The following is a 7,790-nucleotide window of genomic DNA, read 5'->3' as shown; positions in this document are numbered from 1 at the left end:
TCCAGTATGGGGATCTGATTTAAAAGCATTGCTATTTCTAGCAGGTAAAGCGACCATGAAGCACTGTTTCAATGGTATAGCACAAAAGTTATCTCCCTTAGCTTTAAGTTTTAGTAAGGAATTTAGTGGTTCTTTTATCTTTTCCAGTCATCAGATTGTGGCAATGCTGGAGCACCGCTCTGAAGAACTTTAATCGAACGAATCTACACCAGTTCTTTCTTTTTTGTGCCCGGTACTTTTTTTTATTAGTCTCTTTTACCAAACCGCTAAGTTACGTGAACGTAAATGCACCAACACCAGTTATCAATTGGTGGTAGGGGACAAATACACACAAAACCACAATATATATTATATATAAAATATACTCTCTCTTTACGCCTTTACTTGTTTCAGTCATGTGACTGTGGCCATGCTGGAGCACCGCCTTTGGTCGAGCAAATTGACTCCAGGGCTTATTCTTTGTAAGCCTAGTACTTATTCTATCAGACTCTTTTGCCGAATCGCTAAATTACGGGGACGTAAACACACCAGCATTGGTTTTCAAGCGATAGTGGGGGGACAAACACAGACACACAAACATATATATTTACATATATAGCGTTAGAAAGGGCATCCAGCTGTAAAAACACTGCCAGATCAGACTGGAACCTAGTGCAACCTCCTGGCTTCCCAGACCCCGGTCGAATCGTCCAACCCATGCTAGCATGGAAAACGGACGTTAAACGATGATGATGATGATGGTACACATACGGAATAGCAAATTAGCTCAATCGTCAGATCGTTGGACTGAACGTTTCTCAGATTTTTTCTACCTGTTGTTCGTCTGATTTTGTTCAAATTTTCTTCGCAGATGGAGTTTTTGCATATTATTTTCGAAAATCACATTAATTTTTATTTTTTACAGAAACTGATAACGAAAATTTACAAAAACTTAAAGTTTTAAATTTTTACTAATTTTAGCCAATCAGAATTATCTATTATCGACATCTGTTGGCTGTTACCTGCTCAATCCCTGATGATTTTAATCAGCACATAGCTACCCCTTTTCGCTTCCTATCACGATAAACTGATATGGGCGGATTAGCTACATCCACCCGTCATTTAGAACCGCTATTATCAAACTGGGCGGTTTTATGAAGCCTGGATGGGTGGATATGATCTGCCTATCGTTTAATAACTACAAACGTTTATCAATTGGGCGGGGTTTTGAAGACACCTGAAACAAAGGACTAGCACTGTATTATCAGGTGAATGGATTTAAAGACAGCTGGGGTCGGAAGTATATCTATCGTTTCAAGAATAGGGTTGTTATCAATTTAGATATTTTCACCAGCGACTATAATCCTCGGTGTTGTTGATATGTAACGGCCGACATAATTTATAAATCAACAGAAAAGCTAATTATCACAGGCTGTATGTGCCAGCCTTCTTGATAAACACACACACACCACACACACACACACACACACACACACACACACACACACACACACACACAGAGGTACACACTCATTCATGAGGAGGCGCAATGGCCCAGTGGTTAGGGCAGCGGACTCGCGGTCATACGATCGCGGTTTCGATTCCCAGACTGGGCGTTGTGAGTGTTTATTGAGCGAAAACACCTAAAGCTCCACGAGGCTCCGGCAGGGGATGGTGGTGATCCCTGCTGTACTCATTCACCACAACTTTCTCTCACTCTTACTTCCTGTTTCTGTTGTACCTGTATTTCAAAGGGCCGGCCTTGTCACTCTCTGTGTCACGCTGAATATCCCCGAGAACTATGTTAAGGGTACACATGTCTGTGGAGTGCTCAGCCACTTACACGTTAATTTCACGAGCAGGCTGTTCCGTTGATTCGGATCAACCGGAACCCTCATCGTCGTAACCGACGGAGTGCTTCCCATCCATGTGTCAGCCTACTTGATAAGCACACACACACACACACAGGTACACACTCATTCATGCGCACGCGCACACATACAGACAGGTATATGCAAATATACATAAAGCAGGGCCATTGACAGGAATTTTATCATGGAGTTCATGGTTCCATTTGGGAGCCCATTTCCCAAAATGTGAACGTTAGTTTTCAATAACTGCAAAAATTTTCTAAGAACCCAGGAAATTTCCAAATCCAGGTTCAACGTAGTTCCTGCAAACACTCTTATATGCCTTCACAGGAGCACTCCGTCGGTTGCGACGATGAGGGTCCCAGCTGATACAATCAACGGAACAGCTTGCTCGTGAAATTAACGTACAAGTGGCTGAGTACTCCACAAACACGTGCGCCCTTAATGTAGTTCTCAGGGAGATTCAGTGTGACCCAGAGTGTGATAAGGCTGGTCCTTTGAAATACAGACACAACTCATTTTTGCCAGCTGAGTGGACTGCAGCAACGTGAAATAAAGTGTCTTGCTCAAGGACACAATGTGCCGCCGGGAATTGAACTCACGACCTTACGATCATGAGCCGAATATCCTGAACCACTAAGCCACACACACACAATAATATGTCTATGAAAATATGTGCATAAGCGCACAGGAAAATACCTGTGTCAGCGCGCGCGCGTGTATCTGTGCAGAATGCAACAGACAGTGAATCCCTCGCCGCATCGCGGTTCACCTATCGCGGTTTATTGTTTAGGATTACGTCGATTCCTCTGTGGTGTTGCTTCACATGTATAATGAAATAAATATATACGAATTATAGAAATAATTTTTTTTAAATATATACAGTACAGTACTGTTTCTACTTTGCGGATTTTCACCTATCGCGGTTGGGGTGGGGTTTTATGAACGTAACACCAGCGATTGTCGAGGGGTTACTGTATATATGTGTGTATGCGTAGATACACAGATAGATAGAGAGAGAGAGAGAGAAAGAGAGAGAGAGAGAGAGAGAGAGAAAGAAAGAGAGAGAGAGAGAAAGAAAGAGAGAGAGAGATAGACTGACAGACAGACAGAAAGATTGATAGATAGATAGATAGATAGATAGATAGATAGATAGATAGATAGATAGATAGACGGACAGACAGACAGACAGATAGATAGACAGACAGACAGACAGACAGACAGACAGATAGATAGATAAATAGATAGATAGATAGATAGATAGATAGATAGATAGATAGAAAGAAGGACAGGCAGACAGACGGACGGACAGATAGATATGCAATTAGAACAAATCTAATACTTTTTCCCCGTTTCTTAATTTATTAATAAAAATAAAGGGAGCTAACTCTTATCAACTTATGTTCGGTGCCAAAATTTTCTTATTTCTTTTTTTATTTGTATATTTTATTCCTTCGTTTTGATTTTTGATTTTTTTATTCCTCGTAAAATGGTTTTCATCGGATATTTGTTGTAATACAAATGAAGGGGAGGAGAAAAACCAGGCCTTGTGTTTCTGATAATAAACCTACAAATAGGATGCTGACGTGATTATCCACAGGGAAAGGGTTCGATTCTTACTGCTGCTCCTGATGCTGTCATTGTTGCTGTTACTGTTGTTGTTGTTTAACCAAGGCCAGCCTTGGTCCGGCAGAGCAACGAAGACAATCCAGTTGTGACCGTCCTGTCTTTATTAAAAACATAATGGTATTTAAGGCTACATTATCCAATGTGTCATTTTATTTTTTAATGACTATAAGGATAGATATGTGGGACATTTGACTGCTGCTTCTAGCATAGTGCCTCCCTCTATGGTGCGATTCCTATAGTGGCTGCAGGCAGTAGTCGAGATGTACTGGACTTTTACCGTTTGACCGACAGATTTTAAAATTAATTTTTATAACTAAACACTTTCAAACCTCGAATGTGTCATAAAAAACATCTTTTAATCTTAACGTTTTTGAGAAAAACTTATATTTAGGAAGTTATTTCACGTTAAAGTTGACGTATTTCGGTAATTTCAACCAATTAATATATATATGTAGTTGTTGTTTAAAGGCAGTAATTTTATTCAGCTGAAGGTGGCATTGTGCAATGTGTTGTACTTCTTATTTCTTTACTGCCCAGAAGGGGCTACACACAGAGGGGACAAACAAGGAGAGACAAACGGATTAAGTTGATTATATCGAACCCAGTGCGTAACTGGTACTTACTTGATCTTGGTTTGCAAGATTCTTTATGTGAGTTCGTGTGTTGATGCATATTCTGTTGTGTCTGGGGAGAGTCGTTTTCTTTTTGTGCCTTATAATGTAACACACTCACCGTGCTAGGAAAATAAAAATAAGAATAAGAAATAAGTAGAAATTTTACCCGTGAATGTGTTAAATTATAAGACACAAAAAGAAAATGACTCTCTCCAGACACAACATAATAATAAGTTATTGTATATATGAATTAATGTGGAGGCGCATGGCTTAGTGGTTAGGCTGTCAGCATCATGATCGTAAGATTGTGGTTTCGATACCTGGACTGGGCGACGCATTGTGCTCTTGAGCAAAACACTTCATTTCACGTTGCTCCAGTCCACTCAGCTGGCAAAAATGAGTAACGCTGCGATGGACTGGCGTCCCATCCAGCTGGGGAACACATACGCCACGGAAACCGGGAAACTGAGCCTATGAGCCTGGCTAGGCTTTAAAAAAGGGTGCATTTATTTTTTTATATGAATAAATATATGAATAAATTCTTTCTCCAATTTGATTAAATTAGTATGTTTAGGGTTGACTGTAAAATACAGGCGTGATTTCTGTAATTTTTAGAAAACCGTATTATGGATTTTGCACGAACATAAGTTTGAGAATTGATGGCTCGTATGAAATTGGCTCCTTTAGAGAGCCACATGCATCACAGCGTTCCTTTCATCACTGCCAAACTTCACTCAAATTCTAGAGATATAGGAAACAACTACTTGTTCCGTGCGTGAAGTATTACTTCTAAAAGTGCAAACATCTGAAGAACCGTTATGCCAAATTAAGCTATCAACATGTTGTAGGAATAATTACCTTGAGAGTTCATTGAAAATCAAGATATTGTTAGGAAATGGTTTGGCAACAGACGCAGTAGAAGATATGATTTATTCTTCAAAACGAAAGTTTACCGCAATTGAATATAAATGCACTTATACAGTTGCATCAAAGAATGGTAAACATTTCACTCGGTCTTCTTTTAATTCTATTTCGATTTTCGATTTCAGATTCTTGAGACGAATGGCTTCCAAACTTACTTTGTTGCAGAATCCTTGTACAATATTCCAAAAATCGTGGAACCCATTGTTTTGCTAAACTCTGGCCATGTTGGGTTTTAATTGAACAAATTGACCCTAATTCTGACACTTTTTAAGGTCAATACTTATTCTATTATTTTCGCAAAACCTCTAAGTTACAGGGACGTAAACAAACCAACACTGCAAAGAACATACATGCGCACACATGTATGATGGGATTCCACATAGTTTCCTCCACCAAATTCGCTCACAAGGCTTTAATCAGCCCAGGGTTTTAGTAGAACACACTTTCCCAAGATGCCGTGCATTGAGATTGAACCCAAAACCACGTGATAAGGGAGGAAGTTGCTTTACCACACAGTCATGTCTATTTTACAGACTTCTGGCAACATAATTTTAATATAAAATATTAAATGAAACAAAAACTCTTTTGAAGAGAAAAGAACTTGTAATAACTTATGGTAATAAAACCAAGAATACCGTGTTTCATTGAAAGATATCTTGTCTTATGGCATCCAAGGACTTTTCTCAGAATCCTGGGGTTCTGAATTTATCTGGGTTTCAGAATTGTTTCAATTTCACCGCATTTATAATCTGAGTGCCGCTGGACTGGCTCCTGTGCAGGTGGCTCGTAAAAAAAGCACCATTTGAACGTGGCTGTTGCCAGTACCACCTAACTGGCCCTCATGTTGGTGGCACATAAAAGCACCTGCTACACTCTCGGAGTAGTTGGCGTTAGGAAGGGCATCCAGCTGTAGAAACTCTGCCAGATCAGACTGGAGCCTGGCACAGCCTCCTGGCTTCCCAGACCTCGGTCAAACCGTCCAACCCATGCTAGCATGGAAAGCAGACGTTAAATGATGATGATGATGATGATGACTTCAGAGTTTTATTAGAGCTTCTTCTCTACCTTTTCTGAACTTAAACACAACAAGAAGCAAATAGACAGTTCCATGCCACAGCAGTTTTCCCCTTTTTCATAATCCTCGGTGCTTTGACGTTTCGCAGCCGACTCAATCCTTGAACATAGTTTCTATATACTTACCTGATTAAAGAAAACTCGATCTTATGACATTTAGTTCTTCAATCCAACATTGTACCACACTCACCAGCTGCGTGCATCGTTCAAGAAATGACAGGAACTGTTGATTGCTAACGAGAATTTAGTTGCAGGTGATAATGTGTAGTATTTCTGGACCTAATTGTGATTCTCTGTTTGTTTGCAAGTTAGTTACACACACTCACACACACACACACACACACACACACACACACACACACACACACAAACACATACACACACACACACACACCTACGCACACGCACACATATACAGGAGGTGATCAAAAACGCTGATTCATTTCACTTCGTCTTCATCAGTGAGGCCTCTTCATGATATTAGTACATGATATCGCCTTGGCTTGGCTTTGATATTTAGAGTCGAGCGTCAGCAGAGGAGAAGAAGAGAAACGTATTATTAAGGGAGAGTGAGAGGCAAACGAGAGAAAGACAAAAATGTCGGTTGTTGTTTTGGAAGGCGGTTGATAAGCGCATTGTTTTGAGATTAGTAGCATTGCTAGCTTGAAGTGTGTCGGGGGGAAAGTAATGCACATGAGAAACAACATTTGTAAACATCTAATGAGTAAATAATTGAGAGAGAGAAATGGAGTGGAAGAAAAATGAAAATAAATAAATTTGAGAGTAAATTGTATTAACAAGAGGATAATAATGGTTTTCTGGTGTTGGAATAATTGCATCTCTATTCTGACTTTTGTGTGGGAGTTGAAGAGCATCGTTAAGCAGAAATTATTTAAATTAGTAAACAACTGCTCCCTCTTGTGAGAGTATTTAAAATCTAAGAACAACAACCATTGGAGATAACTAGAATAAAATAAGGCGGTGAGCTGGCAGAAACGTTAGCACACCGGGCGAAATGCTTAGCGGTATTGCATCTGTCGTTGCGTTCTGAGTTCAAATTCTGCCGAGGTCGACTTTGCCTTTCATCCTTTCGAGGTCGATAAATTAAGTACCAGTTACGCACTGGGGTCGATGTAATCGACTTAATCCCTTTGTCTGTCCTTGTTTGTCCCCTCTATGTTTGGCCCCTTGTGGGTAGTAAAGAATCAGATAACTAGAATAAAATTAGTTCATTGAAATGTTTGGATAATAGAGACAATAAAAAAAAGTAACAGAGGGACTATTTTCAAGTGTATAGAATGCACCCTCGCATAGGACGCACTCCCGTTTTACAAATGTATTTGTGAAAAACACAGAAACTCGGTAAGCTTTAAACACTTATTAAAAGATATTTTTAAGTGATTTTTAGGTGAAACCGTATGGTTCTATGCATGCAAATCCACTGCTGTGACTGTAAATAATAATAAATGCACCCTTTTTAAAGCCTAGCCAGGCTATGGGCCCGGGTTCCCGGTTTCTATGACGTATGTGTCCCCCAGCTGGATGGGACACTAGTCCATCGCAGCATTACTCATTTTTGCCAGCTGAGTGGACTGGAGCAACGTGAAATGAAGTGTTTTGCTCAAGAACACAACACGTCGCCCAGTCCAGGAATCAAAACCACAATCTTACAATCATGATGCCTGTGACAGTGTACTGG

At 40.0% G+C, this 7,790-nt stretch overlaps 1 protein-coding gene across 1 annotated transcript in view; it reads left to right on the top strand.

The window, feature by feature from the left end:
* Window positions 1-7,790, top strand: part of LOC115217091 (neo-calmodulin) — a 97,473-nt gene that overhangs the window by 39,945 nt on the left and 49,738 nt on the right. The gene's annotated exons all lie outside the window — the stretch shown is intronic.

The sequence above is a fragment of the Octopus sinensis genome, linkage group LG11 (genome assembly GCF_006345805.1).
Source record: "Octopus sinensis linkage group LG11, ASM634580v1, whole genome shotgun sequence".
Classification (NCBI taxonomy): Eukaryota; Metazoa; Mollusca; class Cephalopoda; order Octopoda; family Octopodidae; genus Octopus; species Octopus sinensis.
Note: the sequence above shows the minus strand (reverse complement) of the source record. Positions and strands in the feature narration are given on the sequence as shown.